The sequence below is a fragment of the Littorina saxatilis genome, linkage group LG1 (genome assembly GCF_037325665.1).
Source record: "Littorina saxatilis isolate snail1 linkage group LG1, US_GU_Lsax_2.0, whole genome shotgun sequence".
Taxonomy (NCBI): domain Eukaryota; kingdom Metazoa; phylum Mollusca; class Gastropoda; order Littorinimorpha; family Littorinidae; genus Littorina; species Littorina saxatilis.
The window spans coordinates 77,945,229-77,964,282 of record NC_090245.1 but is presented as its reverse complement, the minus strand read 5'-3'; the positions used below and the strand labels follow the sequence as shown (position 1 = coordinate 77,964,282).

Sequence of the window (19,054 nt, the reverse complement as noted above, 5' to 3'; positions counted from 1 at the left end):
CTCTGACATCTCATGAAAACAGCTGAACTTTTAAATCATTTGCTATTAAAGGACAATTAAACACTCAATGAGCTAATACATGTGAAATGGATGATCAGGTGCAACCTCGACGCATATATACCTGTGATGTGATGTCTTTGAGGTAGTCTAAGTGTTTGGTACAATATAATCCCATTTTTTCTTCTTTTTTAAAATGTCTTACAGATTGTTGTTTAGACACTTATAGCTAGGCCTACTTCCGGTCATAACTTCCGGTCATTGCCAGCAGACGTGTGTGTGCGTAGAATGGTGATTTGTGAGACGGATCGTCCAAATGCGCAAGTATATGAGAGCTGCGCGTTTTAACGATTCTTGTATTCTTTGTATTGATCAAACGCGCACACATCGATCGATGTGTGCGCGTTTGATCGATCCACCAAACGCGCAGCGCGATCGCGCGATCGCGCAGATCGATCAAACGCGCCTAACACAAACACCCTTCCGTTTGAACGCTCACCAAACGGGAACATCCTAGGTGCCCTACGTAAATAGCGAGCAATTTTCAAAGAATTAATTTTGCGGATTGTGTCAGAGACAATCGGACCGTGGTGCGTTTTGGCGCTAGACCTAACTTTTAAAATCTAAATAATAAATTGACAGCTTGTTACACAAACATTCTTAAATCATAAAAGAATTCTTTTTTCATCAATACAAGATCAGTACAATTCGAAGTTTTGAAAGTTTGAAAAAAGAAACGCCTGGAAGCAGGGTCACGCAAGGTCGTGGTTCTCGTAGCAGACGACGGTTTATGTCTATCGCCAGTTCCTCTGAACAGTTAAAAGCCATCGCGAGAGCTCTTGTGAACCACAGCCGTTTGTTTCGTGCATAGTCAGAGGTACATAATAACGTGCTATTGCAGATAAGCTCACAGCGAGTCGCATTCAAATTACTAACTGACGACTGCATTGTAAAAAAGGGGAACTGGATCACACGGGTTCACGATGGCTCAGCTCAGGGGTAAGATAAACCACGCAAAAATAAATTCTTTGAAAATTGCTCGCTCACTCTTTACGGAGGGCACCTAGGATGTTCTCAAGCGGTAAGTCGGTTTAAATGAAAGGGTGTTTGAACTGTGTGTAAAAGCCTGACAGTATCTGTGATGGTTTACGGGAAGCTTACTGTGCCTTTAAGTCAATTTGTTGGCTTAAAGGCTGACATATAGTCCTATTTAATTAGTTTAATTACTTTCAGGGCTTTTCTCATCGTTGCGGGGATGTATAAATTAAGCTTCCTGCAAAGTTTTAGGTTTGAAGTCCTTACCAATTACGAGAAATAATTAATTCTTTATTGCATTGTTTAGCAACAGTTCTCCAGGACTTGGGCTATTTTTAGACCGTTGACGTCACTTCGTGACGTTTCGTAAACCAAAGATGGCGTCGGAGACAGTCAAAGCGCGGTTGCGTACAATGGCAAAAAAGATAGAAGTAAACCTGTCTGAAGCTGTCAAGGCCACTAAATCTGCTGAGAAGAGAAAGTGGACTCCTTGCTTCATCACCACGCAGCACCAGCGCTGGGTCGCGCTGAAAGAAAGAAAGATTGTTTTCGTCAGAGGCCCATCGCTTCAAATTGAGAACCAAGTACAAAGGGGATACTGAACTCGCCAAAGATTTGCTGGACACGTGGGTACATAGGCCTATTAGAAAATTAGATGTACTTGTAGCTTGTCAGCTGAAGCCTGTGGTCTTATTCTTGCGAATATGTGCTGTGAGAGATCGTATATTTCTGCCTGCGCAATTTCCGGAAAACATCCACTTCCACTTTGAGACTGTTCTGTTTACATTCGACACTATCAACACCACTTTGCAATGCTGAAATAATTTTTTCTGTGTTCGAAAGCTACAGCCAATCGTTATTATATCCCCTTAGGTACAGTTTTATAACATTATTGGCACATGTAAACAATATGAATTAATTAATGAACGCTACGAATACGGCAGCCTTTAAAAAAATGCAAACTGAACTCACTGGATGTTAGTTTTACAGTCCTGGGCTGGCCGAATCCCTTCGATGACTCAGTGGTCTAGGTAACGGAAGCCAACGGTATAAAACGGGATTTCTGTATTGAGCGCATTTACATTTTATAAGCACAACCTATGTATACATTGTTGGATACTGGATAGGATAAAGAATGCAATGCAACTATGTTTTATCTGTGGTTGTAATTTCAAGCAGAATTTTAATTAACAAATTAGTTGATCAATTGTGTGTGTGTGTGTGTGTGTGTGTGTGTGTGTGTGTGTGTGTGTGTGTGTGTGTGTGGTGTGTGTGTGTGTGTGTGTGTGTGTGTGTGTGTGTGTGTGTGTGTGTGTGTGTGTGTGTGTGTTTGGGACGGGGTGTGTGTGTGTTGCACTTTAAAGTACCTGAACACAAGTTCTTTCGTCAAAAATGTTAACATACGACCGTTTCTCGGCGTATTCCCCAGCAGTCACTGACCCAGGAACTCTTCCTTGTTTCACGTGGTTCAATTGAGTGCCCCTAATTGTTGGTTATCAGGCCAACCGTCAATGACACATTAAAACAGATGATTTCTTTGTACAATGGACTTCCTCGGCATGTTTATGCCTGTACTAAATCAACGGGTACCACGCCGGCACAATGTACGTGTGCGTGTTTTGTCTCTGTCTATCTGTTCGTGTCTGTGCGAGTGTGTATGTGTGTGTGTGTGTGTGTGTGTGTGTGTGTGTGTGTGTGTGTGTGCCGTGTGTGTGTGTGTGTGTATGTGCGTTCGTGCGTGCGTGTGTGTGTGTGTTTGCGTCTCTCTCTCTCTCTCTCTCTCTCTCTCTCTCTCTCTCTCTCTCTCTCTCTCTCTCTCTCTCTCTCTCTCTCACCCCTTTAGAAAACAGTCGAGTAGCCCACTGGGAATAGTATAATGTGTATGTACGTACACCTTCATCACCGTAAAAGAGATTGTACATCGAGTCCTGTATATTATTTTCTCTTGTGCTGTGAAAAAAACGCCTGAAAAAAACATACGCAGAAATTAAGAACGATCGAATGCAAACGTGAACTCGAGCACACCTTTTTTTTTACATTTAGTCAAGTTTTGACTAAATGTTTTAACATAGAGGGGGGATCGAGACGAGGGTCGTGGTGTATGTGTGTGTGTGTGTGTGTGTGTGTGTGTGTGTGTGTGTGTGTGTGTGTCTGTGTCTGTGTCTGTGTCTGTGCGTGTGTGTGTGTGTGTGTAGAGCGATTCAGACTAAACTACTGGACCGATCTTTATTAAATTTTACATGAGAGTTCCTGGGTATGAAATCCCCAGACATTTTTTCATTTTTTCGATAAATGTCTTTTATGACGTCATATCCGGCTTTTTGTAAAAGTTGAGGCGGCACTGTCACACCTTCATTTTTCAATCAAATTGATTGAAATTTTGGCCAAGCAATCTTCGACAAAGGCCGGACTTCGGTATTGCATTTCAGCATGGAGGCTTAAAAATTAATTATTGACTTTGGTCATAAAATATCTGAAAATTGTAATTGAAATTATTTTTTTATAAAACGATCCAAAATTACTTTTATTTTATTCTTCATCATGTTCTGATTAAAAAAAGCATATAAATATGTTATATTTGGATTAAAAACAAGCTCTGAAAATTAAAAATATAAAACTTATAATCAAAATTAAATTTCCTAGATCGTTTTAGAAACAATTTCATCTTATTCCTTGTCGGTTCCTGATTCCAAAAACATATAGATATGATATGTTTGGATTAAAAACACGCTCAGAAAGTTAAAACGAAGAGAGGTACAGTAAAGCGTGCTATGCAGCACAGCGCAACCGCTACCGCGCTGAACAGGCTCGTCACTTTCACTGCCTTTTACACTAGCGGCGGACTACGGTCATTGTGAATAAATGCAGTGCGTTCAGTTTCATTCTGTGAGTTCCACAGCTTGACTAAATGTAGTAATTTCGCCTTACGCGACTTGTTTTACTTATGTACGTGTACGCATTGAAGCAGTAATATACAAGTTTTGGAAGAGAGTCTACTTGTCCAAGGGAGGTAATTCAGTATCGCCATACCTCTGCTACTAAGAGTAGTTATCTCTCTTCCATAACCATTACGCATCATTCTTATCTAAAAAGAAACAAGTGTTCAGTACGTCTTCACTTCAATGTTTAACGAGTAAACTTTGCAGAAACTGTGCGTACATTCATTGTCATTAATTTCTAAACATGAGCCTTTCAAGTTAAAAAAAACTTTCTTCAAAGCGAGCCCTAATAATGACTACACTGGCGGCTTTGATTTCGCTTGTCTCGAGTCATGCAGTTCCAAGTTCCAGCCTTCGATCCTTCCTTCTTATCAGTTTATTTCGTTAGTCTGTTGTTATCGTTATTCAATCACTTTTCTTTCGTTCCGGTACTAACTTTTTTTCGTGCGTGCGCATGTGTGTGTGTGTGTGTGTGTGTGTGTGTCTGTGTGTGTGTGTGTGTGTGTGTGTCGGGGTGTGTGTGTGTGTGTGTGTGTGTGTGTGTCTGTGTGTCCGGGTGTGTTTACGTATGTGTGTCACTGTGCCAGTGAGTGTGTACGTGTGTCTCCGCGGGGACTATCAGTGTCTCCGTGTCTGTGCCAGTCAGGTTGTATCTCAGTGTGTCCGTGTCACTGGTTGCTGCTGTGTCTCTGTTGCCGGAGTAGGAACCCACAGTCTTTTAAAGTTGTTTGTGTGTGTCTGTTGTTCAGGGTTGTTCTTCAGTGATGTTGTTCAATGTTGCCGCTGTCACTTTGTTTTCAGTGTTGCTTTGCTGTTCAGTGTTGTTTTTATTTTGTGGGTTTTTTGTGGTTTTTTTTGGGGGGGTCGCTTTTTTTTCCAAGAAATTATATATCGACCGCCTTGCTGATACACGTCATGACCACTCGGTTTTCCGGAGCCGGAAAGATTCGACGCAGTTTTCGTAAATCCTCAGTTTCAATTGTTCATTTTCTGGAACTTCAGTCTCTGCGCACATGGAGAAAAAGTATATAAATAGACTCACAGTCAGGCTGTCTCACCATCAAAACAAGATGATGAAACTCTACCATACTCCATCACTTTGAAACTGGAGTCTGACGTAGCAACAGAAGACGCCGGGCAGCAGTTGACTATGAATCGGCAGACGGAACAGCGTGGCAAGCTGACGAAGATCAATGGATAACTCTGATTGGCTGGTACACATCTCACGAGCACTGCTCGCGCGTAGTACGGACACAGATGTTTGTGCGTGAGAACGTACTACTACTACGCTTGCTAGCTTGATAGTGGCCACGTGAAAACCCGGCAAAACGTGTGTTGTTCCATAGACAGTTTCCGGCAAATCTCAAGTGTTAACGGCTGTGATTTCTTCAATTTCGACTTTGTTCGAGAGGTAAGTGATTGAAGTTATAAGTGTTTGTGCAACATTCACTACGATTGTTCCGTTTATTCGAAGTGAATTATTCGAGGGCATGTAGCGAGTGAAAGGGGGAAGGTCACTCTATGGAGGGACGCTTCCAAGCTACACTGCACAGAGGTAGGCTCTTGACGAAGTGTCGCTTTTCTTTCTTCAAGGCAAATGCGGGCATTTCACTAATAGCAACAAACTCAGACTGTGAAACTAGCTGGCCCTCGTAGTTGGAGCCTCGGTCACAAAAACATTGGCATGATGACAAACGCTTACCTGCAAACTTCTCTCAAGTTATATATTCTGTGGGCCACACCTGAGCTGTGTTGACGGTCACGTTCAGTGAAGCATGTCACACTGAGTTCAACAACCTGACAACAAGGCAAGGCCTTTCATCTCGTATTTGCATTTAGTAGAAAGCTTGGGACTTCAGCCGTTTCGGCTTGCAGAGCCTTTGAAGTATTAGTCTATGATCGCTGATACGTGTCGCAATTTGTATGTGCTCGCTGAAGAAAAAAAGGGGAAAGTGTGACCAGAAAACGTGTGTTGCCTGTTGGTAAACAAACGAGAGAGTAGTGCAGTGCGGAGCAGTTTGTGAGCTGTATGGGTACAGTAATTGTGCACAAAGGATGTGCTGTGTCACTCTTTAGCTTTTAGTTCTCACCTCAGGGCGGGTATCAGTCGAGCCCCATGGTTTTCTGTCCGTCGTCACGCATCTCTGATTCCTTCGCCTGAAGGAATCCAACATTCCGCAGGTCAGTTTTATAAGTTGTTCTTGCAAACTTTACTATTGGTGGCTGTTGTGAGTACTGTGACGACTTCTCCCCTCCTTTAAAGTTTTCCGATGTTCTGTTCATACTGAGAGGCAGACATTCGCGGCACACCGCACACTTTGGATGATGTGTGTGTGTGTGTGCGGACACATGGTGTTTCTTTTAATTTATTTAATTAATGGTGTACTAATCAGTTGTCCCTGCGGCGAAAAGACAGCCTATAATAGGGGCCAGCCAAAAGTGTTCGTGCATGTATGTATTGTTAGTGGCCTGTCACCCGTTTAATTTGGTAGAGATGGAAGACACAGGGAAGACAGAAAGTTTCATTTATCGGAATGATATCTTTTCACTGGAAGGGCCTCCCAGTCCCATCGCAGGTACCATTGTATGTAAAAGAATCGCAGTGATTATAAAAATTACACTCTTGGCTGTTCCCGTGGGTTCCAATCACACCAAGCATCACTAGGACCGCATTTCAGTATACCATTGTGTAAAGACCCTCCATTATAGTTTTATACCCTCCTCTCCTATACTGAACATGTATTCTCATGCGTTTTCTCCATGGTGTCACTGACAACATTTTCCCACATCTTGCACTGAGTTGGGGACTCCGGCCCTCTCTTTGAAAACTTACTTTTCTCAGATGTTACTGATCAGGTCTTGCAAGTTACAACAGAGGCAGCACTGTTTGGTCATAATGAGTACATGATAGTTGACACCAGATGTGTGCCCCACCCACCCACATGGTATAGATTGATAATTATAGATAAACTCACAAATTGAAGTTCATTACTTTGCTCAAAATCACAGTACGTGTGTTTTGGCCGCCATGCTAATGTTACAGGGATTTGCTTTGCGTTTCAAGTTGTTGTGCTTTTACTGGTAACTTACACTTCGTTTTCGAGTTCATTTATTGATAAATGGATGCAGTTACGCTGTTTATGTATCAAAGATAAATGTATGCAGTTAAGAAAAACAGGCAGTCCAAAACCAGTGCACATGATATGATTGTGTGTCTAGGCTATGCTGTCATGCTAATTTTGAAGTGAATTACCATGTGTGTTTTGTGCCAGCAGGTAACTTGCACTGAATAAGAACAGCTCCAGTGTACTATCTGTGTAGTCGGTAATGTCAACTTTCAATAATGCAGTGATTTACGTTTGACAGATGTTATGAGCAGAAAATCTGGAGAGAAATAAAAAGTAGGTCTCATAAGGGGGTTCTATTCGTAACGAATAACACGGACCATGTTCTATCTTAGTCTCAAGGGTTGGTTCTCCAACGTGTTTTTCTCGTTCGTCCCTATACCCTGAAGTGACCTTCGCCTTGCTTAGTCACAATGGAATGAACTAAGGGCCCAGATGAAACATTTGATACGCCTCAAAGTAACAGGACTGAAAGGTGACACCTTTTTTTTTAGATTGTCCTAGTTTTCGGACTTGCAATATTTGCGAGAGAACATGAGAACTTAGGACTTTAATTTGAAAGGATAAACCCATTAAAGACCACGTTTGGCTTGGACTCTTCTCTTCAATGTCTTTTTAATAAAAGCAGAGTATTTATGAAAAAAAATATATATATACAAAAATAAGCACACACACAAAAATTATTGGACACCTGCGAAAGCGTTGAATGACTGAAGAGGTTAAACATTTCTGTTCTGGAACAGCCATCTTTATCACAAGAACACTGACTGTGACACACACTGCACAAAGAGCCTGCTAGAGTGAGACAGGAGGGGGGGAGAGAGAGAGAGAGAGGGAGAGAGAGAGAAAGAGCAGGTGCCTGTGACTCGTTGTTTGTGACAGTACGGTTTAATTTACACGACTGCGACGAAGTGAAACAGGAGGGGGGGGGGGGGGAGAGAGAGAGAGAGGGGGAGAGAGAGAGAAAGAGCAGGTGCCTGTGACTCGTTGTTTGTGACAGTAGGCCTGTACGGTTTAATTTACACGACTGCGACGAAGTGAAACATTCACTCCCGCGAGTCATTCTGATAATCCTCGCTCCACGGCTATCGCCAGTTGACTCTCTGACCGGACGCGAAAGTCCTACGCGAATCTATCAAAACAAGAATACAGAGTGATCTCCCATATGTTGTTCACGAGCAGTGTTCGCGAGACGAAAATGATTGCAGATTGGCCGACTTCGACAGTGATCTCAGTTCTGTTCTTCCCAGTTATGATAAAGACATCGTTCTGGTCAAAACAAGTCGAAATTTTGGGACTGCTGCCGGAAGGAGACCGTAATATATGGTTGCATCACTGTCAAAGAAATCGTCTGCTCCAGCGAGCGCCGTAACCAAACGGTTGATTATCACGTGACACTTATGCCATATTTAGAGCTGTTTGCACAGTATATATATACAGCCGCGAAAAATAGCTCGCTTGAAACTGTCTTACATAATGATATCAATTCCTTTGTAATTTAAAAAATTACACAACACCATGAAAACTCATTATCGACGATCGCGAATCTGCTTACATCCATAACACATTACGAAAAGATCTAAATATGTTAAAAAAAAAAAATCGATTTCCTCGCCAGACAAGGAAAACCAAGCCGAACTCATTTTGACCTGAGGTCAGGATGTCCCGCGAGTCTGTGCCGCGATATGCATTCTCAGTTGCGATTGTATTACCTGCACCGGCTTCCGTTACACACCATGACCGACACAATCACTTCTGCAAGACTTTGAATTCGAGAGCAAAAACTAGCACTCCGCCCTAGAACGCAGCTTTTTGTCATTCGTTGAGGGATGATCACTGTGTCACGACAGGTATTGGGTGAAAGTAGGCGACGTAGCCACGGTGGGTGTGCGACAAAAGGTCGAATTTTACAACTGATGTCGAGACACAAAAGGTCGAGGACATAAATTTGGTCAAGAGTCAAAAGGTCGAGGGCGACAAAAGGTCGAAGGTGACAAAAGGTCAACAGCAACACGTCTAAGGGACAAAAGGTCGAGGATTGAAAAAGGTCGAGGATTAAAAAGAAAAGGTCGAGGATTAAATCATTGTCGACATACAGGGTTCGTACGCTCCTTGAATCTCCTTGAATCTCCTTGAATTTTCAACCCCCCTTTTCAAGGACCTTGAATCTCCTTGAATTTGGAGAAAATGGTCATTCTTGTGTTTAACCTCCTTGAACCTCCTTGAATTCTGAAGTGCAGGCAAAAAAAAAAAAAATTTTAATATTAAAGTTTTTCAGCAATTTATATTGATTGTGTGCGTGTTGTGTGCAAGTCGTGTGTCGTCTGCCATCGTGCGAAGGGAAGTTGAAACCGATTACTTCCCCTTCATCCGGGTAGCTTTTAGCGCCATTTCTGAAGAAGAAGTGTGTCGATTCATTGTGACAGCGTTTCAAGCCATCGCTGGTCGAAAGTCGTAGTCATGCCGGGTGGAAAGTGCTTTTTTAACCCACGATGGCTGGAGGAAAAGGAATACAAGGATTGGATCCAGCGGGATTGCGACAAATACAAGGCTTTTTGCAAATGCTGCAAAGCACGTGTGGATATTTCAGTGATGGGCGAGTCAGCCCTGGTTAGCCACGCAAAAGGAAAGAAACACACAAATAATTTAAAAGCGTCTGCACCTGTAGTCCCGATTGCAAACTTCTTATCTGTAACGTCATCGCAAAGCTCTCAGTCTGCTTCTGTAACTGCAACCCCGGGTCCCGCGATGCCAACGTCCTCTCGGACTCTTTCATCATTTTGAGCTTTGAATGCATGGTTGATGAAAGTTTTTCCACGTGTACACCTATGCAATTTGACCTCCTTGAACTCCTTGAATACTCCTTGAAAACTCCTTGAATACTCCTTGAATTTCACTGTCAGGTGTCTGTATGAACCCTGGACATAGTTTTCGGTTTACGTGTGTGTTAAATTCTGTTTACATTTAGTCAAGTTTTGACTAAATGTTTTAACATAGAGGGTGGAATCGAGACGAAGGTCGTGGTGTGTGTGTGTGTGTGTCTGTGTGTGTGTGTGTGTGTGTGTAATTTTTCATGAAAGTTCCTAGGTATATCTCTAGACGTTTTTTTCATTTTGTCGAAAAATGTCTGATGACGTCATATCCGGCATTTTGTAAAAGTTGAGGCGGCACTGTCACACCCTCATTTTTCAATCAAATTGATTGAAATTTTGGCCAAGCAATCTTCGACGAAGGCCGGACTTTGGTATTGCATTTCAGCTTGGAGGCTTAAAAATTAATTAATGACTTTGGTCATTAATAATCTGAAAATTGTAATTAAAGTTATTTTTTTATAAAACGATCCAAAATTACGTTTATCATATTTTTCATCATTTTTTGATTCCAAAAACATATAAATGTTATATTCGGATTAATAACAAGCTCTGAAAATTAAAAATATAAAAATTATGATTAAAATAAAATTTCCGAAATCGATTTAAAAATAATTTCATCTTATTCCTTGTCCGTTCCTGATTCCAAACACAAATAGATATGATATGTTTGGATTAAAAACACGTTCAGAGAGTTAAAAAGAATAGAGATATAGAAAAGCGTGCAATCGTCCTCAGCGCAACCGCTACCACGCTTTTCGGGATTGTTAATTTCACTACCTTTGCCACGAGCGGTGGACATAGACGATGCTACGAGTGTACGGTCTTGCGGAAAAAATGCAATGCGTTCAGTTTCATTCTGTGAGTTCGACTGAGCTTGACTAAATGTTGTATTTTTCGCCTTACGCGACTTGTTTCTTGTTTTTCTTGCTTGGAGAAAACGTTGCTTTGTGTGCATTTATAAATGTTGTGTTAGTTATTCAAAACAGTGTTCTCACAAAAAGTGCCTTGAGTGACGGGTGTTTGTTTGTGTTCACGGACCCACGGCTTTGTCGGTAAATGAAGCGTAGTGTGGTCAACGGTGAACACAGCCCGACACTCAACAGATTGTTGTTGGTGAAACATGTCACTGATACGCTAAAAGCTGGAGTTTTTTTCGCTTTTATTTTCTCTCCCATATGTAAACTTTAAAAGCATTTGCAAACGAAGAGAGAGTTACATTCGGACAGGGACACAGACACAGACACAGAAATGAGCTCGTCAAATCACTGGCAGAAAGGAAACGACAAGGCAGTAAACAAAGGTGTGTCGTGTGTGTGTGTGGGTGTGTGATCATATTCACAAATCACCCCAGTGATACGCATAATAGGCACTCGAAGCAGAATTTTCTTTACGAATGGACACAATCAAATCAAAATTTCTAATCCTCGACTTTTTTTTTAATCCTCGACCTTTTTAAATCCTCGACTTTTTGTCCCGTAGACGTTTTGCTGTTGACCTTTTGTCACCCTCGACCTTTTGTCGCACTCGACCTTTTGACTCATGACCAAATGTCCTCGACCTTTTGACCCTCGACCTTTTGGTTCTCACCCAGCCACGGTAAGTGACCGCGCTGTTGAAGTGGGGGCAATGGAGGGGGAGGGTTGAAAAGTTTCAAGCAAAATTTAGTTTTACAGTAGCTGCATGTACAGAGGAGCCTCCCTTTTATCTATGACGTAAAACATTTTAGATGATCTTGTTTGAAAGGGGAGAGGTTTGTAAAAAAAAAAAAAATTTAAAATGGAGATACATTTACAGACGTTATGAAGAGAGAATCTGAAAAAGCAAGGTATTTAAATGAGGACCTCTGAAAAAGGGGAGTTCCCCTGAAAAACAAGATTCGTATGGCTGTGTACGCGTTGTGTGTGCGCATGCTATGCTAATAATAAGTGCACGTCGACTATCTGTGTGTCTGTTACCCTATCAGTCTGCAAGTACGAATGCAATGTTATGCAAAAACAATCAGCTGATGTTGCCAGTATATGGCAGTATCATTTACAAATATATTATGTTTATGTATGGGAAAGTTGCTTTATCATCTAATAATCATTGTTTCTTGATATGTCAACGAAGTTTGTTTTGTATTGAAATAGTGCACATGCACTTTTTATTGAGATCAGAGTGACAGATTATGTCTGAAGAAATCAAAGGATATGAAGCCATAACTGTCAACGGCTGACGTCATAGCGATATTCAGTTATCAGTTGTCGGATTGTGTGTGTGTGTGTGTGTGTTAAGAAGAGGTGCAGCATCTCACGAAATGTGCCCCATAGACGCAGACTACAATTTAACATTCGGTCAAATTCAACGCCTTGTCAAAGTCCAGTCAGCGGAGGAGTAGCCTACATCGTGCGATCTTTTTGCACCTGTATCAACTGCGTACAAATCCAAGTTGATAACACTGAAAGCAACAGTCCTTCTCGCGTTAAAACAATTCTAATCGCCATCTCTTGGTCTGGCCAGGCTCAGTTTTACATGGGGTACGGTCATTCCTCCACTTTCAAGCATACGAACAATCAACAGCCCAAATGCTTTCTGTGCAGAGCGGAAATACTTCAAAGCCACTGCACTGTCAATCTGCAGAATGGAACTATGAAAACAATTCCAGCTCAACACGGAAGGCATCCAAGCTGTTGATTTTTGGCATGTGTCAAAGTGGAGGGGTGGCCTTGCTCCGCGCCAAATCCTGGCCAGATCTGAGCTAGTGAGACGAACGACCCCCCGCGGGTTAGGGGGAAGAATTTACCCGATACTCCCCAGCATGTCGTAAGAGGCGACTAACGGATTCTGTTTCTCCTTTTACCCTTGTTAAATGTTTCTTGTATAGAATATAGTCAATGTTTGTACAGATTTTAGTCAAGCAGTATGTAAGAAATGTTAAGTCCTTTGTACTGGAAACTTGCATTCTCCCAGTAAGGTCATATATTGCACTACGTTGCAAGCCCCTGGAGCAATTTTTTTATTTGTGCTTTTGTGAACAAGAAACAATTAACAAGTGGCTCTATCCCATCCCCCCCCCCCCCCCCCCCTCCCTTTCCCCTTCGCGATATAACCCTTCGTGGTTGAAAACGACGTTAAACACCAAATAAAAAAAGAAAGAAAGTGAGACGAACCGTTTGGACGGGAAGGACTGTGCCTTTAACATTGTACCTTTTTGGTCCCACCTCGGATGCTAGCAACGGGGGTATTTGCGAAAAACTTGCCCCACGGGGTTTACACTGAACTTTGGAACCGACTGTGTGCCAAAGGAATAACAATCATGGTGTAGGTCTATCTCAGGAGACATGTAGACGGTTTGAGATCTTTTTATCAACACTTTCCTCTGTGTGGGCAAAACTGGCCGAGGAGACTGTGTACGTGCGACGGTTCCCCCGCCGTAAACCGTATCGCACCCTTCTGAATCACCAACACAAGATAAAATCAGTCAAACCCGAGTCAGTTACGACGGGTAGTTCCAGTCTGGGTGTGAAAGTTTCATGGTGAATAGCCCTTCGGGTGGTCGGCGTCCGTGTGATTGTTGTGACCACTGCTTTTGTGACCATTGCTACAGACTGACCAGTGTAACTTTGTCTCGGTGTGGGGAATGTGGTGGACTTTGTCGTTATAAGGTGCCTTGGGCTTCGTTCTTTGTTGGATCTGGTTGGTGAGTGTGCGGTTTTCAGATAACTTGTGAAAGTTGTAGGGCACACGTACACAGACAGACTTACACGCACGCGCGCAAGCGCAGCATACACTGATAAACACACACACACACACACGCACACACACACACACACACACAGTGTGAGAGAGACGGAGAGAGAGATGACTGGTACTATATTTAGCTTTTTAAAGTTGAAGCACCTGAGGCAGACTACAACTTTATAAGTTAGAAAGTAGGCTATACTTTTATTCTAACGACATGCAAAATGATGTCTCTGCGGCTCCCATGGGCAATACATTGACAAATAGCCGGTGTTGAATTTTTGCTTTCACCTATACTGATTGGATCAAGTTTGCGCATTCAAGTGAGCCTATTTTCATTTCTGGGTTCGCCCTTTTTCAGCATTTGTGAGCAACACTATTGTGTTAGCCTGTCTTATTTTGTCAAACTAAATAATTTGTCACGCGAAAAGCATATTTTTTCGCACGGTTGCTTGCTTTGATGTCACTGTTGGTGCAAGTACTGATTTATTTATGAGAGTAAGGTTGACAGAAGCCTCTCAAGTTATGCGAGGCACATTTATTTTACTGATAACGACAGCCGGATACCGACGAGACTGATTGCAGGCGCATTCCCTTCAGATTAATGACGCGCCGCAAGTATGTGTGTGTGTGTGTTTATGTGTGTGTGTTTGAGATAGTGCTTTAATACATACAAGCACGCACGCACACACACACACACACACACACACACACACACACACACACACACACACACACACACACACACACACACACACACACATATATATGATCCAGTGAACCCTCACATTTTACAGCTGTTGAATAGGGGAGCCTCTCGTAAAATAACAAAATAAAACCTGCTGCGTTATGGAGCGGAATAGGTTTTCTTGATGTACGTCTTCGTGTGCATTCCATATTACTAATAGAGGCCATACAAATGTAAATCCTTTTATTTCGTTTGCTCTACATGTTCACTGAAGCGGAGTCACGTGTTATGCTTTACAAAACTATAACATGATCATGACAAAATGTTTAGAACTTTAATAAAGCGTACGCGTCTTACCTGGTAGTTGTATCGGTCGCTTGTAGTGCATTTATGTGTTCAGATTGAATTGATTTGCCTCTGTACTAGCGTGTAGGCGAGCTAAGTGCACTGCATGGTCTTGAAAGTCATTGAAGTAAGAACCTGAAATTCCGAACTATTTGCAAAGAAGCATGTGTTTTTACTTTTAGGTGACGAATGTTTAGTCTAGATATTGCACAAAAAGAAGGATGCAAAGCAATAAAAATACACGGAAGTTACATTCGTAAAAACCTTCATGATGTTAATCGTGAATAAGTGATGTAAGATGTACGATCTTTTTTTCTATTTCACACATACACACATGTAGGCACGCATGTACACACACACACGCACGCACGCACGCACACGCACACACACACACACACATACACACACACACGTACGCACGCGCACACACACACACACACACAGCTATATTTTCAAACAGATTTATTCTGCCTACCATTCAGCTGAACATGTTATGCGAAAGTTGTTTTGCTTCATAGTTAAATTTAACTTTGTATGGTCAGCCATAACTTCAGTTGTGTCTTGATTGTACAAATCTGTCGGTATGTCTGTCTGTCTGCTGTCTGTCTGCTTGTTTGTCTGTTCGTCCGTTTGTGTTTAGCGTTGCAAAGGTAAAAAGTAAGCAAACAACGTCAACATGACTTTGTACATACAACATTTTGAGTGTGTGTTCAAGAAACAAAAATATATCTATCTGTTTGCTTGTGTGTGTGTTCGTCCGGTTGTGCTTAGCGTTGAAAAGGTTAAAAAAAATAAAAAGTAAGCAAACAACGTTAACATGACATTGTATACACCATTTTGAGTGTGTGTTCAAGAAACACATGACTTAGCTAATGCTATTTAATCAAGGGTGAATATTGCAAGCTTACAATATCTTGCCTAAAAGTTTCCACTACCAAAGTACCTTTTGTGTTGACATTCAATAGTGTCGACGGACTTACTCACTACAGGCACACACACACACTGCTCATACTGCCAAAAATTTAACGTGGCCATCTGCAAACTCTCTATCTCGACCGTCCCCACCCCCCCCCCCCCCCCCCACCCGGCTCTGAGTCTCCCTCCCTCCCCCTCCCCGTCTCTCTCTCTCTCCCCCTCCCCGTCTCTCTCTCTCTCTCTCTCTCTCTCTCTCTCTTTCGTGATCGAAGGTGCATGTCCATATCTTTGTCTATAGCAACGAGTTTAGTCTCTCACATACCCTGAATGCAGTATCATAACTATAACAGAGTGCGAATCAAGCACTCTGCCGCATGTACGGTAGTATCATATGAACCCGAACACAGATTAGCTGCATTGGCTTATTTCATTAACAAAACATAATAATAAAGAAGACAACATTTGTCATCCACAAATCAGTCTTGTCCAGTCTACACTGGAAGTCCAGATTCAAAGGGCCAGAGCATGTATAATGACGGGCACTTGAAGTACCATTCCAACCCGGATACGTTCAGCTTCCAAAGCTGTTCAACTCACCTCACACGCAGTGAAATTCGAAATTCTCATGCTTTGCTGACTTCTCCGCCCCAGGGCTTTGAAAGGGGTGTTGAGTCCTCTCACAGGTCGTTCGCTAGCACACGGCGTTGTAAACCATGACGTGACCGTGAACCCTCGATTTTAGTGTATGACCAGTTAAAGGCAGAGTAAGCCTCCCGTAAACCATCACAGATACGGTCAGGCTTTTACACACAGTACAAACACCCTTTCATTTAAACACTTACCAATTGAGAACATCCTAGGTGCCCTCCGTAAAGAGCGAACAATTTTCAAAGAATTTATTTTTGCGTGGTTTATCTTACCCCAGAGCCATTGTGAACCCGTGTGATCCAGTTTTCCCTTTTCACAATGTAGTCGTCATAGTTAGTCATTTGAATGCGACTCGACGTGAGCTTATCTACAATAGCACGTTCTTTATGCACGAAAGGCAACGGCTGTGGTTCACAAGAACTCTAACGATGGCTTTTGACTGTTGAGAGGAACGGCGATTTGCACTGATAAACCGGCCGTCGTCTGCTACGACCCTTGCGTGACCCTGCTTCCGGGCTTTTCTTTTTTTAAACTTTCACAACTTCCAATTGTTCTGATCTTGTCTTGATGAAAAACGAATTCTTTTATGATTAAAGAATGTTTGTGTAACAAGCTGTCAATTTATTATTTAGATTTTAAAAGTTAGGTCAAGCGCAAAAACGAGGCGCCGTTGTTGTTAACGGAACAAGTCTACGAAAATAAATTCTTGGAAAATGTCTCACGCTCGACAGAAAGCAGCCAGGATGTTCCCGTTCGGTGAGCGTTCAAATGAAAGTATGCTTGTACTGTATTTAGACGCTCGGGGAGCTCTGTGATGGTTTACGGGAGGCTTACTGTGCCTTTAAGTCCCTCATGGTTTTAGAGGCATGTGAGGAAGTAAAGAAACATTAGTGAGTGAACTCCAAACGCTTGAGCGTTTCTTTTCAATAACTTTGCGATCATTCCTGAAGACGAAGGGGTTTGTTTCCGCGCCATGCTAAAACAGTGTAGAACCCGGCGATCGCGTTGACTGGTCATTCATTTACTGATAGAAAAGTAGTCAGCAACTAGTCAGATCTATCCACTAGCTTGTTGATATGAGATTTGCCAGATGTTTCTTGACAAATATAAAGCATCGACAGACAGCCTGATTTCATCAGCTTTTAGCCGTTTTCTACAGTAGGTAGGCCGCTACTTTCGGGATACAGAAATCGTGGCCTATAATTTATAACAGATTTTAATTTTTTTTAAATGAAGAAAAAATATAATTATATAGCAAACGCGGCAACCGCTTACTAGCTATTCTTCATGGCTTTGACGTCAGAGGTTTGGTTTTTATTCACTTGTTGGTTTGAAACTCTCTGTTGACGCGAGACCCGTCCAGTAGGGTAACCGCACCACATACCGGTGTAATTCAGGCATGAAAATGGGTGGCCGCCGGTCACTTCAGTGAATGAGGAGAGCTACCCGTGATAGTCTGTGCGGAGCATTGTGTACACTTTCAACGGTCGACTGACTCTGGCGTGTTACGGTCGAGTGATTCTGTCCTGCTGACTAAGATCTCCATACCGGTCGGTTGGTCAGTTGCTCTTCCTGTCTCAGTGAGGCAAACAGCAGTCGGTTGCAAGAAATTCGACAGTTGTTGGACTTTGTCGGTAGTTCAGTTTGTGAGTAGTTGCACTTTTTATGTTTGATTTTTAAATGCTCAGCGATGAAGAAGGCAAGATGTTAATGCTTTATGGTCACTTGCGTAAAGGTGTACCTTAATTGAGCCAGAATCGTTTTACCGAAAACGCAGTGCTAAAGCTACGCGCGGCCAGCTTCGCGAAGTATACTCCACGTGGTCAAATTCGCCCAGTTAAGGACAGGCTTAAGATAGAATTAAAGTTGCACATATAGGCATATATTTATGACTTGAGAGAGAGAGAGACATAGATAGCGGTGATTTTAATTACAGTACACACAGGGATCGCGCTAGCTTTTTAAAAAACGCGTAAGTCATACGCAACGAAACGAAAAAAACGCGTCACGGACCAATATTTTTGCGTACTACGAAAACACGTACAGACACAAACAAAACACGCACGAAAGACTTAAAGACACTCCTTACCTAAATACGGCGAGTTTTCCTGTCGAACTCCGCGCACGCCTGTCGAATAACACCCCTGCTGTTTCCAACCTTCGGGCCTTGCGAGTTTGTTTCCCGCTCTAATACGACTAGACACACTTTCCGCCTTTTGGAAGCGCGAGATGGGAGAGCAGCTAATGTCTGTTTCATTATCCGACAAGACATTATCTGGTAATACCCTCGTTACGTTCGTTTGCGATACTTCGATGCAAAAAGAAACGGACTTTAGTTTTGACGCGCAGATTTCATGTGTGTCGTCATTTCTCGAGCCCTGTAGTCAGTTTCAGGATCGGGTGATTATTAAGTCAGAGCAAAAGCGTTGCGTGAAGACAAGAAAAAGTTACAATATTTTTGCGTATGGCTTACGCGGCGCGGCGAAAAAAACGCGTCAGCGACTTTTAAAATGCGTCAAATACGCAAAAATCGTGCGTAAACGCGATCCCTGTACACAGTAAAAATAGGCATGTACATTACAATAGTCATGCGTGTGTTTTATGCATGTGTCGTCTTCCGCTTCGATATTAAGGATATAAGCCGTGCTTTTACTGTTAACATAAACTTTACTCTTTTCAAGACAAGCTCACTCGATGCAGACAGTACACATATATATATGTAGCCAAGTGCACTTCGCTACCCTAAACACTCTAATCATCGCATAGCGA

The 19,054-nt window shown here is 42.3% G+C and overlaps 1 protein-coding gene across 3 annotated transcripts in view; it reads left to right on the top strand.

Annotated features, from left to right (window-relative positions):
* The first annotated feature begins 5,240 nt into the window (after nucleotides 1–5,240).
* LOC138980296 (long-chain-fatty-acid--CoA ligase ACSBG2-like) overlaps nucleotides 5,241–19,054 on the top strand; it is a 46,048-nt gene continuing 32,234 nt past the window's right edge. The window contains exon 1 of one of the 3 annotated variants that reach the window (XM_070353179.1): nucleotides 5,241–5,382. The gene's annotated coding sequence lies outside the window, so the exon portion shown is untranslated. Of the gene's footprint in view, nucleotides 5,383–5,855; nucleotides 6,153–13,201; nucleotides 13,649–19,054 lie in introns of those variants that run through there. The other 2 variants (XM_070353169.1, XM_070353162.1) reach the window with 2 other exon arrangements.